Source organism: Fukomys damarensis, unplaced genomic scaffold (assembly GCF_012274545.1).
Source record: "Fukomys damarensis isolate Sample0158 unplaced genomic scaffold, DMR_v1.0_HiC HiC_scaffold_14, whole genome shotgun sequence".
Taxonomy (NCBI): Eukaryota; Metazoa; Chordata; class Mammalia; order Rodentia; family Bathyergidae; genus Fukomys; species Fukomys damarensis.
This window is the reverse complement of record NW_022900926.1, coordinates 70942498-70964126: the sequence shown is the minus strand read 5'-3', so window position 1 is coordinate 70964126 and position 21629 is coordinate 70942498. Positions and strand designations below refer to the sequence as shown.

At 42.0% G+C, this 21629-nt stretch overlaps 1 long non-coding RNA gene and 1 pseudogene across 3 annotated transcripts in view; one reads left to right on the top strand and one right to left on the bottom strand.

Moving 5' to 3' along the window:
- LOC104866378 overlaps positions 1-9934 on the top strand; it is a 47322-nt pseudogene extending 37388 nt beyond the window's left edge.
- A 4071-nt stretch (positions 9935-14005) lies between these two features.
- The window catches only part of LOC109118253, a 32468-nt gene continuing 24844 nt past the window's right edge, over positions 14006-21629 (bottom strand). The window contains exons 2-6 of one of the 3 annotated variants that reach the window (XR_002025558.1): positions 19149-19349; positions 17969-18051; positions 15646-15846; positions 14854-14966; positions 14006-14613 (exon numbers count right to left, since the gene is read on the bottom strand). This is a non-coding gene — a long non-coding RNA (uncharacterized LOC109118253). The remainder of the gene's footprint in view (positions 14614-14853; positions 14967-15645; positions 15847-17968; positions 18052-19148; positions 19350-21629) is intronic. The other 2 variants (XR_004517159.1, XR_004517160.1) reach the window with 2 other exon arrangements.

Below are 21629 nucleotides of genomic sequence, written 5' to 3'. Positions count from 1 at the left end.
AATTATATAATATCAATGATGAAAGAAACCAAGGAAGTTCAGAGATTTGCGGCTTTAAAAAGACTGGCTCTCGAAAAGATTTTCACAAGATGCTTCAGAAACAGACCTTTGAGTCAGAAACGTTGGAGTGCGCTGAACCCTCTGCTCAGGTATTTCCTCTCAACAAACATGGTTACCAGGTTACGGACCTGCTTTGCCCAGGGTGTGCTGTGGTTTTTTTTTTTAAAGCTAGAATGAAATTAAGACTCAAAGAATATTTGAGTAGGAGGAGCTCTGCCATCTGAGTCAGTGATATATATTTTTCTCATTTGTTTGTAGCTTCAGAAATATGTATGCAAAAGAAAACCGCAAAGCTCAGTGTTTAAAATAGGTACACATAGGATGGCTTTCATAGAGGTAGGGGGACGCCTTGGGCCCATCCCTAAAACAGTCTCTGCAGAGGCTTGGTGGTCCCCAAAGGCAGACTACGGTGTGGTTAAGAGCTTCACTCTAAAGCCAGACTGCTGGGATTCTCTTACCAGTTCTACCATACAAGAACTGCATAACCTCGAGCAGGATAATTCAACTATCTGGGCTTCAGTTTTCTCCCCTAGAAAACTAACTCTTGAGGCTACTGGAGTATGAACTGAGTTATTATATGTAAAGATTTAGAGCAATGCCAATGACACCTGGTGCCCAATAGAGGCTGGATACTGTTACTGTTGTCATTCTTACATTATTATAAAGTGATTACAGTTTCGAAATCGGTGCTGTGTGCACCCTGTTCGCAACAGCACTACTCACAGAAGCCAAAAGATGGAAGTGTCTTGAGCATCCATGTTGGATGAAGGCATAAACAAACTGCAGTTGCCAGGGGTATAGGGAAGAATAGAGTTATTGTTCAATGGGCACAAAGTTACAGTTTGCAAAATGAAGAGTTCACGGAGACGTGTGATGAATGTACTTAACCCCTCTGACAAATAGTTGAGATGATTTGTTTTATGCTACAAACATTTTACCACAGTCAAATTTTTTAAAAGTCAGTGCTCTAGTCTAGTCTGCTTATTTGATTGGTAAGAAAAATAAATGACAGAGAGAAAATTTGTCCAGATTTATACAGGTCTTCCTCTAATCCAGTAAAGTTCTCAGCTTTCATGTGTCTTCATAGCAGGAGCATCATACCGTGTTGAATATTATTAGAAGCTTAAAAATAATACCTAGTTTTCCAATAATATAGTCCCTAAAGCCAAGCCAGCTACTTATTATGAGCTCCAAAGAGGCAGCACCTGTCAATTTTGGTGCTGAATAGGGAGACTTGCCGAGGCATGGAAGACCTCTATGCTGTGCTCCATGGGAAAGTTAGGGATTTTTCATTGGTAATTTTGACTAAATTCAGTTTTTACCCTATGTTATGAACAGCTAGATTGTTCCTTGCATTATTAGTATTGTCAGATAGAAGGTGCACTAAGTATTTCAAGAGAAGACATTCAACAAAGGGAAGTGATTAAATGGGTTTGAAGGAAGGAGAGAATCAGAAGGGGGAAATAGAGGTTACACAGGAATGATAACTTCAGGGATTAGCACACCATTCCCTGGAGCTGGGGCCTAGGGCCATGGCTCAAATTGGAGTTTCATCAAAATGCCCTGGGGAGTCGCTCAAGCACAAGGTGTTAGGCTCTGCCTGCCAGGGAGTCAGGAGTTCTGAAGTAGAATCTGAAGATTTGAATTTCCCAAGTGATGCTGATGCTTGGTCCCACAACTAGTCTGAGGATCTAGGGAGGAGCTTGGAGTTATCAGATCCTAAAAGCTCAGAAGATGGGCTTGGAGCAAAGACTTAAATGTCTGATATGGGGCACTGCCCAACTGGTAGTGTTGTCTCAGAATCTCAGAGGAAAGACCTTATGGAGTCTGGATGCAGAACTCTTGCAAGGTGGAGGTATCAAGGTGAGAGAAACTGCAAATAAGGGAAAGAGCCAGGTCCTTGTCCCTCCTCCAGCCATCTAACGTGGTTGGCAGAACCTAAAAGGAGCAGCAAGCAAAGCAGAAACGGGATTTTCTGAGTCCCAGACCCAATGTCACAGGGGAGAGCACAAAAGAGTGAGTTTGCAGCTGAGAGACAGTGGGTGAGGTCACCTTATAAACAGAGCACTACAGTTGGTCACTTGCATGGTTAAAAGCCAGGCAAAGTATTTTAAACAAATACTGTGTTTTTCAGTAGAGTATTAGGACAATATTCATTATGCAGAGATGCTCAGACAACAGGGCAACTAGGAATATTTTCCATTTCACTTTCATTCTGCTTCCCCATCTTATTGAGTAGAACTATAAAGCCAAACACCTGAATTTAATTACTTTAAATACATGATTCTGCCGTACACATTTAGTTCAGCAAAATTAGATTTTATACATTATGCTATACAACTTCCTTTTTCATATTAACAATATAAAGATGTGCATCACTTCACCACAGAGATACATTCTGAGAGATGCACCATTGTGCAGACATCAAAGAGTGTACCTCCAAACCTAAGGTGGCTGCAGCATCACCAGGTGATATAATTTCACAATTTTATGGGATGATTATTGTATTTGTGGTCCTTTGTTTACCAAAATATTATTATTATATGGACATGACTCTACTATGATTATGTCTAAGAAATGCATGCATGTCCTTTTTCATGCCTGCATAATATTCTTATAAACACTATTTCAGAGATGCTCCCATCTTCACATAGCTGCACATTTGTCTAGATTGACCCTCAGAATAAATGCTTGGAAGTGAAATTTCTAAATTAAATGATTTAAACATCTTTAAGACTCTTGCTAGATACGTAGCTGGACATTCTTATAAAGAAACTTAGGAAATTAAACTCATTTTCCCAAACTTTATAAATCCTAAGACAAATAAAAGCAATAATAATTTAAATGTTAATATTGATTGTTGCTGGCCCATTCAGAGTAGACGAAATTTAATATTTTCTAAAGTAGCACTTTTATGAGGTAGATGGGTGTCACCAAAAATGTGTGATATAGAGAAATTATAGGGTAGTGCATCCATTTTGTAGAATTTTGAGAATAATATTTACTATAAATTGTGTAGATATTGCTCATTATCAAACTGTATAGTTTTGTGACATTCTATTGATTACGGATGTCTCTTTTTTTTTTTTTTTTTTTTTTAAAATCTTACTATGTTGCCCAGCCTGGTCTCAAACCATCTTCCTTCCCCAGATCCTCAAGTAGCAGGGCTCTAAGCATGCCCCATGTCCCAGCTACACTGAATCTGTTCTTCACCAATCTTTTGTTATCCATGTGGCTCCCAATTACCAAGACATGTCCACTTTGTGACTGGTTTAAGACTATTTCTTTCACGCTCCCTGAAGCTACAAGTAGATCCTGCAAATTCTTTGTCTCTGGAAACATGACATTCAGCTTTAGGTAGTTTAATTTGAAAGGTTCCTCAGAGATCATCTTATCTTACAATTTCAAAAACCAGATTCTGGAGTCCTCGAGACTGGGACCCAGTGTGTTTCCCAGTCCATTTTCTTTTTCTTTTCTTATTTTTTTTTTCTTTTCTTTTCTTTTTTTTTGGTGAGGAACTCAGGACCTTACCTTGCAAGGCAGGTGCTGGAACCACTGGGCTAAATCCTCGGCCTCCCTGTCCATTTTTTTTTATTACCCTTTATCCCACCTCAGGATTGTTTGAGCATGAAATGTAAGTGTGTTCCTGAGAGACTGAGCTCCCACTCTGCAGAAAAGAACAAGCCACCAACTATAGACTGAAATCTCTACAAATTCTGAGACAGAGTAAAACTTGATTCCTTTAACTTGTATCAGTCATTTTTGTCTCAGCAATGAGAAAAGTAACTAAGATGTTTGTTTATAGGTTTTTTTCATCTTCTACCGGCAAAGTTGAGCATCATTTCATGTGTTTAAGAGACTTTTGTGTCTTCCTTCTATAGTTGATATCTTTTTTTTTCTTTTTAGTTGTTGTTGGGTGATACTTTTCTTATTGTTCTGTAGGAGCTTTTAATGTAATAAGAAAATAAAATCTTAATGATAAGAATTGCACAAACTTTCCCTCAGCTGTCTGAATTTTGATTTCTTTATGGTGACTGTGGTCATAATGAACTTTTTAATTTTTATGTAGCTCGATTTACTGAGCTCTTTTTAAAGACTTCTGAGTTTTCTGTCATTCTTAGAAATTCCTTCTCCATTCCAAGATGAAAAAAACTCCATGCTTTCTTCTCTTTAATTCTTATACTTGAGTCTTTGATCCATCTGAAATTATTGGGGTTTTTTGTTTTGTTTTGTTTTTTGGTACTGGGGATCAAACTCAGGACCTTGCACTTATAAGGCAGGCGGTGGCACCACTGAGCTAAATCTCTGGCCTGAAACTGAATATTTATATAAATTATGACATATGGATCCAACTTAATTTATTACCCAATAGTTATGCAAATTGCTTCAATACCATTAGCTGAGTAACCCATTTTCCTACTCTCATTTAAAAGGATTTTTATGGGGTAATGAAACAACAGTAAATATCAAAAACTATGTCATATTATCACGTTTTGGAATTTTATGCTGTGCCCATTGACCTGCCTAGAGTAGGCTAGACCTGCACTGTGTAAATCTCAATTTCTTTCTATTTTAATATCTGAAATGTTTCCCACCTCTTATTTTTCAAAACTTTTTTGTCTCTTCCTGCTCATTTATTTTTCACCTTAACTTGAGTGACATCTTAATTGGTCTCAAAAATCTGCCTTACAGTGTTTTCACTCAGCTTGTATTGAAAATAAGGACAGGTGAAATAATTGATGTTGAACTGATGTTCAACTGATGGTGAATTGATGTTCAAAAGCAGAATGTGCCTTTCCATTTATCCGCATTTGCATTTTCTTCAGAACTTTTATATTTGGGGATGTACTGGGTATCAAACTTGGGTCCCTGTGCTTGCAAGGCAGGCGGTGCAACCACTGAGCTAAATCACCAGCCCCAGAATTTTTATATCTTTTAAATTTAGTCTACATTTTCAATCTTGGTGTAAGTAGTGTCTTTAATCACATCTTCTAGTTGACTACTGTTTTAATTTTTTAAAGACTATTTACTTATGTCTATTTTTACTAGAAATTATTTCCCATATTTTTCATATATCATCTGCAAGCAATAATCGTGTTACTACTTTTTTATGTATCTTATTGCTTTTATCTAATTGAATTAAATAGTATCTGCACAATAATGTTAAGTAACTGTAGAGTTACTAGACATCTTTACCTTGCTTCAGACACTACTGGAAATTATACACTGTTTCTCCATCATGTTTATTGCAGGCTTTTAGGTTAAGATAAATACATTTATTCATATTATAAAACATCCACCTATCACTGGTTGAGTGAATCTTCACCAGAAGTGAATATTAAGTTTTAATATCCATAGGACCTTCTTAGTATCCGTGGGAAAGATAATGTTAATTTTACCCAGTCATCATAATAAGTTTCTCCATTTTGAAAAATCCTTCATTGCTGGAATAAACCCCAATAGTTAATGTTATTCTTTAATGTGCTACTAAATTCTTGTAACTAATATTTTATGTTGTACTGATGTTCATAAATAAAGTTGGTCCATGATAACTTTGAAATTATTGGTGCATATAGTTTTCAATGTTATGTTCACTTTATATAATAACTTGGATAGTTATTTACTACGCTCTGGAGCAGTTTAAATAGTATTATAATTGTATCTTACATAAAATTCATCTTTGAAATAATTTAAATAATTTAAAACAAATTAAAATAATTGTGCCGGGCATGGTGGCACATGCCTGTAATCCCAGCACTTGGCAGGCTGAGGCGGGAGGATCACTGTGAGGTTGAGACCAGCCCGGGCTACATAGTGAGTTCCAGATCATTCTCAACTATTTAGTGAGATTCTGTCTCAAAAAAACAAAAAAATAGGGCCAGGGATTTAGCTCAGCGGTTCAGTGGCCTGCCTTGCAAGCGCAAGGACCCAAGTTTAATCCCTGGTACCAAAAAAAATAAATAAATAAAATAAAACAAAAAACCAATAAAATAAAATAAAATAAAATAATTGTTTTACCAACTTTTTCATTTAGCCAATCATCTGCTGGTCTCAATTGCCTCAGATAAAGATATTATTTATTATTCAAAATTTTCTATAATAAGTATATATTACCCTTATGATAATAGAGTATTAAAATATCATGGAAATAAGGAAATGATTAGAGAAATGTCTTTATGCAAAACTTCCCAAACCTCATTATTTATAATAAAAGTAGAAAAAGAAGCAACCTGAGGGCCAAGCATTCACAGGAGACTGGTTAAATAAATTAAAGTGCTTTCTATTAATAGTAAAAATAATGCAGCTATTGAAAATGATGGGTATGGAAGAATCATTGAAATTTTTGATTACTTGAAAATTACAATTGAAAATTTTCATGTGGGAAAATGTATGTTCGGACATGGTCTGAAGTTTTTAATACTAGCAAATTTTTACTTTTATTGAAGGTGAAAACTGTCTTCTGGTGTAAAAATGGGTAACTATGGGTTAACAGTGTAACTGTGCTTGCTTAGAGAGATATATTGTACTATAGTCACTACTATAATGCAAACTCACTAAAGCAAGGGGATCTAGGAAAGCCCTGCCAAACCTCCTGCTCCCCTGTTTACTGCCCATTTGCTTATGTAATTATGTTTAGATTGATGGCTGTTTCCCCAAAGACTACAGTTGCTATCTCCCCCTCCCATAGAAACACAAAGGTATAAAAATGAAAGTCAACTTCTGTTTGACTCTTCTGAGGCAATCTCAATCCCTTGAAGCTACAGGCAGTAAAGCTGATTTTTACTCCTACTTGTTGTGGTCAGTGGTCTGTCCAGAGACCACCCCCAGTGGTCACTCTTCATTATGACAAATAACATACAATTTTAAATATTGTTACCAGAAATTTTCCAAAAACTTTTGAAGTCAGTATGTGCACAATAAGCTGAAGAAGATTCCTAAGTTTGAGGGAACTACTACCAATATTACACTTGATCTTAGCCAAAAGGCCATGAAGTGATTACTACTACCAATATTAACCAAGTCCTTTAACATTTATGTGAAGGTCCCTGTACTTAGAATCCTAGAATAATGAATGTTATGGATGCTGGAGATTTGGGGTTCATTCTAGAACAAGCTTTTATTTTCTTTTTGCCAAGGTACCCTACAAATTGAGGACACTGTGCTAAGAGAGGTGAGATGGCCGACAGCAAAACACAAAGGTCACAGAAGGTAGAATCTGGTTTGTGTGGATATGTTCCCAACAGACCGGAAGAGACCACACAGCAGTTAATGAATAATGCAACAGTGTCATCTAGAATTGCCAGATGAAAACGTTCCGGAAGCAGCCAGATTCCACATGAGTGAGATCTTCACCTGTCCAGACCAACAACCACAGTCTCTGGACAAAGCCAACCAGCGTCTCACTGAGAATTTGAGTGTATGACAGAACCCAACAGAAAACTCAAACCTCGGTTGGGAGCATGTCCTCCCCTTGGCCCAGGTGAGGCTTCCTACTGCCTCTGAGGGAATCCTTAGGAGCTGTGTTGGCTGCTAGGAAGATGCTGGGCTCACGTCACCTCACCTTCATCCTCCTGGCCATGGCCATCGCCTGCATTGAGGCTCAGCGCATGTTACTGAAGACAAGACTGCAGAAAATCAACTTATCCTCCTTCTGGACCAACCTATAAAGGACCAGTTCTGTGGTACACTATCAATCTTGATTTACCACCCTACAATCGATGGCATGAATTAATGGCTAACAAGAGATCAATTCTAAAGACTACAGTGAATTCCATGAATAATATAGTAAATACCCTTGCACCAAGTGGAAAAGTTATGCAGATGGTGGATCAAAAGTTGCCTAAACTACTTGGCAAATTTCCTGATCCTTATGAAGAGGAAATGAAGGGAACTGCAGATGTTACTAAGATATCTTTAGGAGAGGTTATTTTGTTCAACATTTTTTATGAATTGTTTACCATGTGCACATCAATAATAACTGAAGACAAGAAAGGTCATCTATTACATGTTAGAAACATGGACTTTGGAATATTTCTTGGGCAGAACATAAATAATAGGAAGTCAGTCATAACTGAGCAACTAAAACTTTTATCAGTGAATTTGGACTTCCAAAGAAAGAATAAAACTGTCTTCAAAGCTACAAGCTTTGCTGGCTATGTGGGCATGTTAACAGGATTCAAACCAGGACTATTTAGTCTTACACTAAATGAACATTTCAGCATACATGGTGGTTATCTGGGTGTCCTCGAATGGATCTTGGGAAAGAAAGATGCTGTATGGATTGGGTTTATCACTAGGTCAGTTCTGGAAAATGGTTCAATCTATAAAGAAGACAAGAAAATATTGACCAAAACCAAGTTATTGGTTCCAGCATACTTTATTCTAGGAGGTAACCAGTCTGGGGAGGGATGTGTGATTACATGAGCAAGAAAAGACTCTTTGGATGTATATGAGCTCAATCCTAAGCAGGGTAGATGGTACATGGTACAAACAAACTGACCAATGGAAAGCCCGCTTTTTTCTTGATGATCGCAGAACACTTGCACAGATGTGTCTGAAGTGCACAACCCAAGAGAATTTCTCATTTGCCACCTTATATGGTATTCTATCAACAAAACCTGTTCTCAACAAGCTGACTGTGTTCACAACCTTGATTGATGTTACAACAATCACTATGAAACTTACCTCAGGGATTGCCCAGACCCTTGTATGGGCTGGTGAGTACACATATGGCTACAGAATGTGCTGAGACTTGAAAATGTGATATCCAACATGAATGACCAGTGAAGCTGTCTGGATTCCTTCCAAAGCCTAAAGACTAGGCTATTGTGTTTTTGTTTTCTGAGATGCACATACTAACTTTTTTAAAATAAAGATTATTTTTAAAACTAAAAATAAACAAACACCAACCTCAAACCTTCATGGGAAGGCCAGGACAAACAGTCTAATTCAAATAGTTCCCTCCAAGTAACTTCACATTACCCTTTCCTAAACTGCACTTTCTAGAATAACTTTTAAAACAAACATATACTCAAGTACACTAGAAAACACTGGATTACACTTAATTATTCTTAAATTAACAATAGTCTTGCACCAGGCAAGATTTCTTCCTGTACTTAAAATTCTATTTCAACAAAACTAGGGACATAGCCAATGGATAATTATTTGAAAGAAGGCTCATTGCCAAGGCTTAAGTCATTGCTCTGTTTTAGAAACATGTTTTGCTTCTGTTGTAATAGTATTTCCACAGAGGGGCTTTAGAGTTTATGATTAACTCCTCCACAGAATTTGGACTATCCGTGAAACTTCCATGTGTATTCAAATAAAAAGAAAACATGATGATCATCTTGGAATAGCAGAAAGAAGTTTCTTAGTAAGGTGATATGTTTTCCTATGCAAGTTACTTTGTGGACCATGAAGCACCAGGCAAGTTTAACACATACTCTGTGTTTCTAAAGAGCTCCATTTCCAATAAACACATTTATCATACTCATGGGTATAATACAAAGAAGGGAAGTCAAAGCAAGTTTGTGACTCTGAGGTTGTGCCTTGTTTTGGCCAGCAGAGGCCCTTCCGCCCTCAAATTCATAATGTTTTCTGCTCGGAGCAACCTCACCCTCTCTTCAGCAGGGTCAAATCCAGATTTTGAGAGACCTCAACTTGATGTGATTTGGGGAGACTCCTTTTAAAAAAGAATTAGTACTTATTGTGCACAATGAATATATTCATCATGTGGTGTTGTTTCAGATACATATCACATCTTAATCCTTTCTACTTCTCCTTACCCTCCACTCCCTCCCTTCTCTATCCCTAGATCCCCTTCCCATATACAAAAGGTCTACCTCCCTGTTTCCTTTTGTCTATCTTTTATTTTGCTCCTTAAATTATACTTTGGGTTTTTCATATGTGAGAAATCATGTGATATTTAACCTTCTGTTTGTGACATTTCATTCAGCATTATGGCCTAAGGATGCATCCATGTTCCTACAAATTACACAAATTTACCTTTCTTATGCATTGCACAATATACTACATTTTCTTTATCCATTTGTTATAGCTTGTATCTAGATGTCCCCCCCAAAGCCTCATGTGGTCATAGGTGGGGCTTTTTGGAGGTGACTGACTTTAGGTAGTGTGATGCGGGGATCAGGAACATGACACTAGGATTAATTCATGGTGTGATGCTAGAATTAAGGTTGTCCCATCTTGGGTGTGAGTTCTACCTTCCCAGATAGCAAACAGGGCTGCTATGGTTATCACTTGTCACTTGCTGCTTGCTGCTTTTGCTACCTTCTGCCCACCATGAACTGTTTCTCCTCTGCAATGCCTTTCTGCCATGCTACCCTGCATTGGAGCCAGCCAATTATGGACTAACACCTCTACAAACTGAACTAAATAAACGTTTCCTCCCTTAACTTTGGTGTTGGGTATCTTGTCTCAGCAAAGAGAGAAAATACACCTTATTATTAGCTGCCCCACCAAAAGAAAAAAAAAACAAAACACGTACTGTACTCTTCTTCCCTAGGTGAATAATATGAATGATAATTTCTGGCAGCAATTCCCACCCCATTTTTGGCTCCATGCCTGGACTTCTGGCTTATCAATTGGTCCTGGTCCTCAGACCAGCTTAGTTCCAAGTGGCAACAGGCTTATCAGGAATCTGGGCAACAAATTTATTCAGAAATATACAAGGTATTTACTTCTCTTCCTTCACACGCTGCCCTTCTTTGTTCTAATTCCTGGTACTGAGAATTCTCAAACCACTGGTCCTGGCCACACTTTGTGTAGGCAGCAAAATGTTCCTGAGTAACAGTCTGTCTGCCAAGATCAGCACAGGATACTCTGTGCATCATACTCATCTTCCTCTCACTTCTATGCAATCTATCTGTTGTCAGGACAACATGGCACACCTAGCATTCCCTGTTCACTTGGTGTCTGTTCTTCTCTGGAGTTCTTGCCACTGGACATCAGCAAACACCATTTCACCATAGTAGATTCAGGGGTGAAGTGATTTCAGCTCTGAAAAGTATACTTTCCTTGTGTTCTTAACCTGAAAGTTTCTTTGGTACTAATATTCTCCATCACTCATCCTTTGACCACAAATCAATCTCAGTAAATTCATGCTATGATTCCTCCACATTAATGTCACTTCCTCTTAAACAAAAAATGTAAATCTGGTTCTGCCCAGTAGCATCAATCCAGCAGGTGTGGGTACCTGTCTGAAGGGTAAAGTCATGAAAGTCAATTGTCTCCTAATCATGGGATGACTAACTCATCTGTCTGAGGGACTTTGTCTTTTTAACCCTCACTAGAATATCTGATCTTAAACTGTCTGAATTCTGAACATGTAAAATGTAATAGCCTGCAATTTTGTAGGCAGTGAAATACTGGTGGCTACTTATAAGTGGAATTTTCATCAAAAATAAGTAACTTTTTGTAGTATTTTCCAAGGAACAGTCAGCTTAGTGGAATGTTTTTCACCCATTAAACCTTGCAGAAATGATTGCTTTAAAAAAAAGATTCTTTGTGCCCTTGTTATGGCCTCCAAAGTTTCCCCATCCTGCCCCATCATGTGCACAGACAAGGACTGACCTGATTTTTATCATGTACGTGTGTTGTCATTTTCTAAAAGTGTATACAAGGACAGGATACTGTGTGACTTCTATGACTTCTTTCACCAAGCATGATTATTTTTTAGATCAATCCATAATCTGCTACCGTGGTGTGCTGTGTAGAATCCCACTGCCAGGGTCACTACAGTTTGTTTATTCCTTCAGCTATTCCTTTACATGTGCATTTCAGTTTTCAGTTATTGAAAACAAAGCTTGGTGTTGATACTGGGAGAAGGAGATGCAGCTTGTAATGGTTTGTGTCTAGATGCCCCCTGAACTTCTCATGCAGTCATATGTAGAGACTTTTCAGAAGTAGCTGAATCTAGAGTTTATGCTTCTGGGATCAAGGATGTGATGCTAGGATTGATTCACTGTGCAATGCTAGCATTAAGAGCGCAAGTGTGGGTAGCCTGGGTTAGATATAAGGAACAGAAAGAGCTGTGGTCTTATCTCTTGTTGCTTGCTGCTTTTGCTGTCTCCTACCTGCCAAGAACTGTTTCTGTTCCGTGATGCCCCTCTGCCACATACCACTCTGCCTCAGAGCCAGCTGATAATAGAGCGAAACCTCTACAAACTGTGAGATAAATAAACCTTTCCCTATATTTGGGTGTTGGATATTTCATCTCAGCAATGAGAGAAAAAGTAATAAAATATCTAAAGTGCATTTTATAAATCACTGCATCTAGAATAAAACTAGGATTTATATATTGATATAAAACCTGTGCATTATGCAGCCTACTAATCTCATATTTATGGTGCTCTATCCCAAAAGTGGTTTGGCACAAAGCTCATGTAGTGTGAGGTATGTATGTGGGGGAAGAAACCCTAAAATATCACTGAAGGTTAACGGGGAAAGACAAAAAGTGAAGCACCCCACTTACCAGCCCGTCGCCGTGAAGGAATCAGGATGGCAAACCTAATGTACCCTCCCCTTCCGAGGTAGAGTGTTGAGAGGGTAGGGGCTCAGACATACCCAGGCATATTAAATACTTGAATAACAAATGGATCAGGGAGAATGTGCTGCCCTGACCCCCTGCAATGGCATTTTGGGAGGGAATCTGTGGTAGTTGTCTGGGGTGTGCATGGGAAGGGCTTTGACAGTCCACTCTGTGTGTCGGGGAACCTGGGCCCCCCCACCCGCTAGATGGCTGTGTGCTTCACCAAAGCAGGCAACAAGGGAGTCCTAAGGCACAGGTGCTGAGCTGTCAGGTGGGCACCAAAGTGGGCATTAGGGCTCCCCTAAGGCCTCACAGAGATCTGAGTAGAGCACAGACTCACCAGCCTCTGGAGAGTCACAGGCTGACATGGAGCTGCAGGGTGGGCTCTGCACAGTGGGCTGAGAGGGGTCCCGCTCCTCACAACCCTGTGCCCATAATACCCACAGCTGGGGACCCAGGCCCACAGAGCAGCTGGTCACTGAGGGGTCTTCGTGGCCTCTTTTTCTGATGAGCCATGTAAGTCCCCAAAGCCCAGGCCAGCTGGGACAGAGCGATTGGGACCAAGTCTCACTTTCCCTCGTCTGTGCTTCCTAAGCCCCTGGCCTCCCTGGGGTTGCCTGAGAGTGGAACAAGATCCAGCTGTGTGGTGCTGAGGAGGAGCTGGGTGCCCCTCAGAGTCTGCAGGACAGCACCTAGTGCTTGCTGGCCTGATGGGAAGCCAGGCTGGCTCCTCCTGGGAACTGATCGCGTGAACCGCACACTCAGCAGGCGGAATTGATCCTCACCCTGTGGTGCCCCAGAACCTTGGACCAGCTCAGGCCTTCTGCAGAGCCCTAGGGTGGCTCCCTCCACCTGGGGTGCCCAGCCCCTCCTCCTCTTCATTCTGAGACCTGCAACGTCCCCACCTCTGTTCCTCTTTTCTGCTGGGGGACTGGAGTCATGCCACCTAAGGGAGATAGGCAGGCAGCTGAGGTCGATGTGTGCTCAGGCAGCTTCTTCATATATGCAGCTGTCTGTCCCCAGTTCCTGGGCTGACGTCCCCTGAAGTTCAGACCCAGGTTAAAATGCTGCATTGTCCTTCACTGCCAGTGCATTTTGAACTCACATTTCCTAGGAAATTCTTGCTCAAATTGCAGGATTCAGAAGGGCAGTGAAAGCTTTGTGTCTACATGTTCCCAGTGTGTAAATGAGATGATGGAAGAGCTGTGGCCGGACACACTCCCCACACAACAGAGAGGACACAGAGGCCTGAATGATCTCTAAGATGGAAACAGGAAGGAGGAGCACCTGGGGGAAAAGTCACTGTTCCTGATGGAATAACAGTGGCTCTGTCCTTTCTTTCATCCTTTATTTATATTGCATTGAATATTTTACTGCTGTAAATATTTCTTCCTGGACAAAAATAACTGGTGATTTACTGAATAGGTGAATGAAAATTGGACAGGATCTATCTAGGATTTTCCCTTCTACAGAAAGCAAGATTCATCTGTCCCTTCCAGGATTCTGTGCCCAAAGGGAACTCTGAATGCAATACTATGAAAAATGTAGGATAGGTAAATTATGGGGACAGAAGATGAGTGGTGGCCAGGGACTATCAGCTGGGAAGAGAAGAGGCACCACTCACCGGAACAGCACTGAGGAAAATGCTCTGGCAGTGGTGACTGGTGTAGAGCAGAGAGAATGCACTTCATGCCACCCAGCTAATCATTTTAAACAAGACTAAAATCTCTGCTTTCATTTAAAAATAATTCTGTTGTTTATATAAATCCAGAGAATAAGAGCAAAAATATATGCCAAAACACGACCAAGAGTAATGGATGGGAACAGCTCAGGAGCTGACTCCTGCCCTGCAACCACCAGGAGCCCATGCGGTGCCACTGGGGGAGGAGGAGTTCCTGGCACTGGCTCTGGCTGTGGTGCCAGAGCTGATGAGGGCGCTGCAGGTGGAGCTGGCACACACTCTACAGGTGGGACTTCAGTTTGGGCTGGAGCTGGCCCTGCAGCTGCAAGAGAGGAGAAGATCACCAAGTGCCCATGTTCCTTCCTGGGGCAAAACCTTCCCACTGCCTGTCAGAGGGCTCTGTGCATGAAGTCACCCCAGAAGTCCTCCCAGACTGCAGCCCCTGACTGACTGCTGAGGGTCTCCGTGTTTCTGGTTCACCCCAGCACCTGGAAGCTCTCTCTGTGCCCAAAGGCCCACCCCTCCCCACATGCCCACAGGCCCATACGCCAGGCCTCCTCACCCTTGGGTTCTGCCTCAGTGGGCTCAGCTTGCTCTTGCTGGGTCAGTAGTTCAGCCGGGAGATCCACCCTGGAGTGCAGCTCCAGCGAGGAGTCAAGGACAGAAGAGGTGGACCTGGGGAAGGCAGGTAGGCAGCAGCGTAAGAGCCCTGGCCTTTCCTCCCACACTACTGCCCGGAGCACCCGCAGGGATGGACATATGTGTTCCTCAGTTCTCTGTGCCCTGTGGGCTCCTCTTGCCCTCTTGGGAATCCGTACCTAGGGAGGGCACGAGGGGCCTCCTCTACTGCCTTGTGAGGAACACCTGCTCTGTGTTCTGGGGGTGACTTGTAGACCCCAACTGCACTGAAAGCCCAGAGGGAAGGGGTTTTAACTGCTCCGGTGATGGGACTGTAGTCAGTGCCCCAGTGTCCCCAGTGATGTAGTCACCTGCTCCTTCATGAGGTCTGCGTGGACCTGGGCCCTTGCCTCCCCCAAGGATTCCTGCTCTGGGACCACCCTGAAGTCCGTCCAGTGACTGCAACCTCCTTTACGGTGAGCACAGCAACTTTCCCCAAGTGCAGGGGTAAGGGCAGGGGAGGCAAAGCTCCCCCATGGGGATGGAAAATCATCTGTAAGAATCAGCCGGTCTTCCACAGGACCAAGGCCAGGGTGGACACTTAGGATGGGCCCCCCATTTCATCCTACAGTTGTGACAGGATTTTCTTCACACCTCCCTGTTCAGTGTTGCAAACTGAGGCTGAGGCAGGTGCTTTCATGTTCCCAAGTTTGGAGTCCTAGTGACCAAGGCCCACCGTGCTGCTGAGAGCAGAACTCAACTTCCCAGCATCCCCTCCTGCAGATAGGAAATGCAAGCCCCAGAGGGGTCCAGGAAGGAGGCGTCACAGATGGAAGGGAGCTGTCCAGGAAGGCCTCCATCAGGAGCGCGGCATGCCTGCCCGTGCGGTCCTCACCATGCAGACCTCCACCAGGCTCTGGGCCTCCAGATTTCCAATCTGTGACGGGACAGTGGAGAGACATGGAATTGGGGTCCCACCCATGGCTCATGAGGAGGGCTGAGGATGAGGGCCAGACCGAACTCGACATTGGGTGTAGTGGCTGATACCAGAAGAGGCACAAGAAGGCCCCAGCAGAAAGTGATCCTCAGGGTACAAGTTCAATATTACAAGGGACACAGAAGTGCTAACATTTTCAGGCCAGCTCCTTAGCTGAAGAAAGGTTGATGTAGCTCCATGTTTGAAAAGCAACAACCAGGGAAGAGATGAGTAAACAGAGGCTCCTCCTGGGACCCCAGGTCCACTTAGGAGGTCACACAGAATGTACCCCGGGTTCCTGTTGCAGTGACCCAGGAAGAAGTCAGGTCCAGCTTTCTTCTCCAAGGGAGACTGAATGGCCGTGCTCACTGCCACCCTTGTAGAAGGTCCTTTAGCCCAGGGGTCCTGGACATCTAGCAGCTGCCACATGGGCACCTGGGCCAGGACCTACGAGGAGGTGAAATGGCAGAATGAAATTATGAGAGGATAGAAGTGACACGGTGTTCCTGTTCCTCTTCCGATGTTCCCGCCAACATGTGGACGGTGACCTTGCCCCTGGCCAAGTGGGGGCTGAGCAGAGAGGATGTGTTGTTTGAGGACAAGGGGCCCAGGTTCATTTGGCACCAGGACCTTGGTCCACTGTTTACCGGGCCCTGCAGGGAGATGAAGTGGTTACCTGTCCCGAGGGCCCCTCTGTCCTCCCGTGGCCTCAGGACAGAGTCCCCTCTGCTCACACACATACTCCACACCCCAGCTGGCACCCGTCGTTATTGTGGCCCCAGTGTGTGTCACAGCACAGGGCACACAGGCCCCAGGGACATCTCCAGGCCGTCGTCCTGGACGCGGCTCTGTGGGGACAGTGCCGAGCAGGCGGCACGAAGCACGAGTCTCTGCCTGACCCGTTTGTGCTGTTTGTGCCTTGTGCTCCAGAAACAGAAACATCTCTGTCTCAGGCGTCTCCCTCAGGAGGACAGGAGATGACCTTGGAGGCTGGGGGTCATCGGGGGGCACCGCCCTTCTCCCCTGCCAGCCCTGCCATGGGTGAGATGTGACAGGACCCAGGGCTCACAGCCTCCCAGCAGCACCTGCTCCTGCCCAGGAGGAGCCTCTGCCTCATACCTGGTCCCCCACCACCTGGACACACACACGCTGAGGAAGCAGGGTGAGCGCTGTGCAGGGGACTCACAGTGACGGCCAGGCCTAAGTGTTCCTGTCCTGGACTCAGTGGCTCTACGCGTCTGATGGCCAGGCCCGGGGACACCTCGCCTGGGCTCGCTCTCATCTCAAGGTCATCGGTCGCCGGGTCTGGTGAGGCCTGCCCTGTGCTGTCCACGAGGGCAGGGCGGTTCCTGCCCAGTGGCCTGTTGCGCCTGGACTTAGTCATCCATCCTCTCACTCGTTCCCAAGTGCTTTCCCTGCGAGGGGTCCTGAGGCTGCGGCCTCGAGGCCTGGGCAGGCAGCACAGCGTGTTCACTGCTCGCTGTCTCCAGCCAAGTGACTGTGAGCCAGCCGTCCTGAGACTGTGGTGTCCGGTAACTCGAGGGTTCCGAGTTCTGTTTGGACCTGTCGCCAAGGAAGTGAGGTCATGTGCAGGGGTCCATAGCAGACCCTGCCCCTCTGATAAGAAGACGCTATGACCCCTTTCTTTTCATAGTGGAGCACACCTATATCCTCCTTAGAAACAGCCATGAAAACCTAGAATAGCTGAGTGTGATTTTAGAATAATAAAAGGGCCGGGGATGTTACTCAACCTGAAGGCCCAGGTTCATCCCAATACCAAGGGGGAAAAAATATGGTAGTTCTGGTAGTTCATACTTTTAACATGAAGCCAAGTAACATTTCTATCTGTATTTTTATCCAGCTAAATTTATTTTCCTGTGTGTAGTTTTAGATACAAGATCTCATTTAACCAAGCTTAGGGATTGCCGAGTGAGAACAATAAAGTGCAAAAGAGATGAAGAAGTTTAACATATGTGCAAAGGAGTAACTATCATGATGAACTGAGGATTCATAACTGGATAAATGGCCATGGTTACATAGGTACATTGAACCAAACTGAGTGCATAGAAACAGGCATGCTCACAGTTCATTGCTGATGGTCTCCAGCCAGGTGACTCATGAGACTGGGGTGCCTGGTGACTCTAGGGTTCCGAGTTGTGTTTGGACCTGTCGCCAAGGAAGTAAGGTCGCATGCTGAGGTCCATAAGCTGAGCCTCCCCCTTTGATAAGAAGACCCAATGTCCCCCTTTCCTTTTACAATGGAATAAATCTGTGGGCTGCACCCTTTCTGTGATGCTAGAGTTTGATACACTTTGTTTAATGTACAAATATATAAATGCTTAAAATGGGTCAAGCACAGTGGGAAGTGTGCTTTTCCATCTAAAGCATCCATCCTCTCTCAAGACACAGTGCTCAGTGTTAGCACGTAAGAAATCTGTTGGGTTTTAGGAAGATTTTTTTTTCTTGGATTAACTTCAGTTTGAATTCAATTCTAGTAGGGGCTATGGAGATGTTCCAAAAATGTCAATCATTATTTTCCTTAAATGTGGAGTTCCTTGCAACACCCAGTGTCTTCTTGAGTTGACTTGAGAGGCAGAAGACTACTAACTCTGAGGAGCTAAAACATCTTGAAGAAGAGATGTTTTGTCAGCTCAGACAGAGATAGACCTTAGGGAAAACAAGAAAGCTCTCTAGGGAACAATCCGATGAAAGTTCATTATTCAGCCATCCTGTCATCATGCCTGGCTCACCTGCCTTTCTAGCTAAAACAAACATCTGCGCTCAGCAGAACTCTATGCCTTTATTATTCTTCAATAAATCTGGGGGTTTGAACCAGTTCAGGGCTTCACTCCATTCCAGTGAAGTCCTCTGGCCCCCCAAAAAGATATTCTGCATCTCTCTTGTCTTCTTCCATCTCTCCAACAGGATTTACTGGCCCAAACTCTGCACTTAAAGTTTTGAGACAGAAAAGTTTCAAATTATAACCCTTGGATACATAGCAAGTTTTAACTTTCAGGTGCACACAAGGATAACTATTCATGCTCAGGTACTGAACTCAATCACAGATTGCAGTCTTCTGCACTGTGACATAGTGTGAGGGGACAGCAGGTGGTGACTGCAAGGCACAGTCTTTATGCTGCTGTGGAGATCATCACCTCCATGGTGATGAAAAACACATTCATACATCACCCGGGAACTTTTCTTGTGGCCACTGCTATCCCCTCCTGGCCTCCCATCACAAGCAGATCATGTGATTTGTGTACCTGGTAGAGAGTCTGCCTTTTCTAGAGGGGATGGAGCTGTAACTATTCAGTATAAATCTTTCTGTTCAGTCTTCTTCAAGCAGTAAATGCAGGCTGGGTTTCTTGCTGGGGTGAAGACATCGCAATCCATTGTGTGGGCAGGGCAGGAATTGTTCCTGCATCCATCAGCAATCATCCCTTTGTTCTGTTTCCAGTGTTGACCTTAAAAATGAAGCTGCTGTGACCATTCTTATACATGTGTGTATGATACAGACTTTCATTTCTTGGGGGAAATACTTAAATATGAAATTGTTCATCAATTGCTGGTATATATTTAACTTTAAAATGTTTAAAATGTATTTTGAACACAAGCACAAGAACCCAAGTTTGATCCCCAGAACCCCCCAAAAAAAGTTTTGAAGCAGTTGTTTTAAGCAGAGTGTGATGAGTTGTTGTTGTTTTGTTTCATATTTGCTTGTTTGCTTTTGGTGAGGATTGTGAAATGGTGTCCTTGAATTTTCAGTGTTTTCTGGTTTGATTTTTAATAATCAGCCTGAGGTCAAGCTGTTTATGTTACATAAATTCAATATTTTTTGTTGTGGAGGAAATTTCTAAATTAAAATATAATAATCACCTATAATTTCACCAACCCAAAGCTTTTCCAGTTTCTCTTGCCCATGTGCCTTAGACAACACCTTGCATAAGATTCACTGCCCTGTAGACATTGGTGTATTGTCAGGTATTTGCATTGTTTCAAATTTTTATTTTTCATCTTTTAAATGAGATAGCTTCAAATGTGCTATTAAATATATCTTCTCAGGATCTGGATATCTTAGTATAAAGAGAATCTAAACATTCTTTTTTTCCCCTAGGTTTTTATTGTATTACTACAATTTGAACCAGGGACTTCTCATTGAGATATATTCCCACAAGATTTTAAATTTTTAAATTTTGACCCAGAGTCTAAGTAATTCTCTATTTAGGCCAGGTTGGGCTTGTATTTGTGATCCTTCTTCTTCAGCCTCCCAGAGCACTAGGATTACAGACATATAATAACCATATTTGATAATTGGCAATAATTATTGTATTTATAGGGTACAATGTGTTGTTTCAATCGGTGGATCCATTATAGAATGATTCAATTTAGTGAATAATATCCACTGACTTACTAACCTACAAGTCTTTTTCTACAGAGGAGAGGATTAAAATCTCATTGTTTAGCAATTTTGAAATATATGCTGCCCATAAACTGAGGTCACTATGCAGGAAAAAAAAGATAAGAAATACAAAAGACCTTACAAAAACCTCCAAAACAAGCCTTGTATTTCTGTTGATTAACCTGATACTGTGATATTTTTTATTGTACGTGACACTGTTGGATCAAATCTTACCTAAGGCTAACTACCTCTGGATTTTTTGTTACATAAGCCAATGCTGTTCTTTATTGTTGATGCTCCTTTGAGTTATTTGTAGCATAGAACCCCAACTCATATAAAGACATGGTAAGGCCAAGCATGGTGGAACATGCCTGTAATCCCAGCACTTATGAGGCTGAGGCAGGAGGATCGCTGTGAGTTTGAGACCAGCCTGGGCTACATAGTGAGTTCCAGGTCAGTCTCAACTACATAGTGAGACCCTGTCTCAAAAAAACAAAAACAAAAAATAAATAAATAGAGATATGGTAAATCCACTAAAGCTGTAATAGTAGATGGATATAAGGTTATGAAGAAAAGCACTTCAATATTTATGACACTTTACAAAATACAGAATATTTGTTCAATACATGGCAATTCACTCTAACAGTAAAAAGAATTAGTAGTCACTTAATTTTTAGCATTATGTGATAAATTTAATTGAGCAACATGTCAAGAAAATTTGTAAGGCCAGAACAATAATATAAAAACATTATTATTTATTGAGTACTTAATAATTAACCCTTAATGGGACTGGTTATAATGAGTTATGCCTGGAATCAATTATCACCAAGTATTGCTTTGATTGTGGTAGAATAAAGAAATAATCAATTATGTAAAGTTAGGAAAAGTGGGAAAAAATTGAAATAATGAAAAACTGTATTTTCTAAAACTCCATTAGGCATTTAAAAGAAGCAAATGACTCTCACAACGTGTAACAATCATTAGGTAATGTAGCTTTTTTTTTTTTTTTTTTGGTACTGGGGATCGAACTTGGGTTAGGTAACGTAGCTTTGAAACGTAAATGTGTCAGCTCTTAGAAAATTCTGTATCACTCTCTGCAGCATGGGGAAACAAATAGTCCCTTTCAAAGTACGCATATTCAGTGTGGTACTACTTGGGATGATGAAAGAAAGGACCTAATAATCACAGGATATGATTTACAATAAAATCCTTCTGGGAGACATTCTCTTATTAATGCCCACTGAGGAGCAGAGACAGCCAAGCATACTAAGTTTTAGTATGTCTTTTATAATTGTGTTTTATTTTCTGCTGATCTTCTTGGATTTATGTGGAACCATTAAAGAGG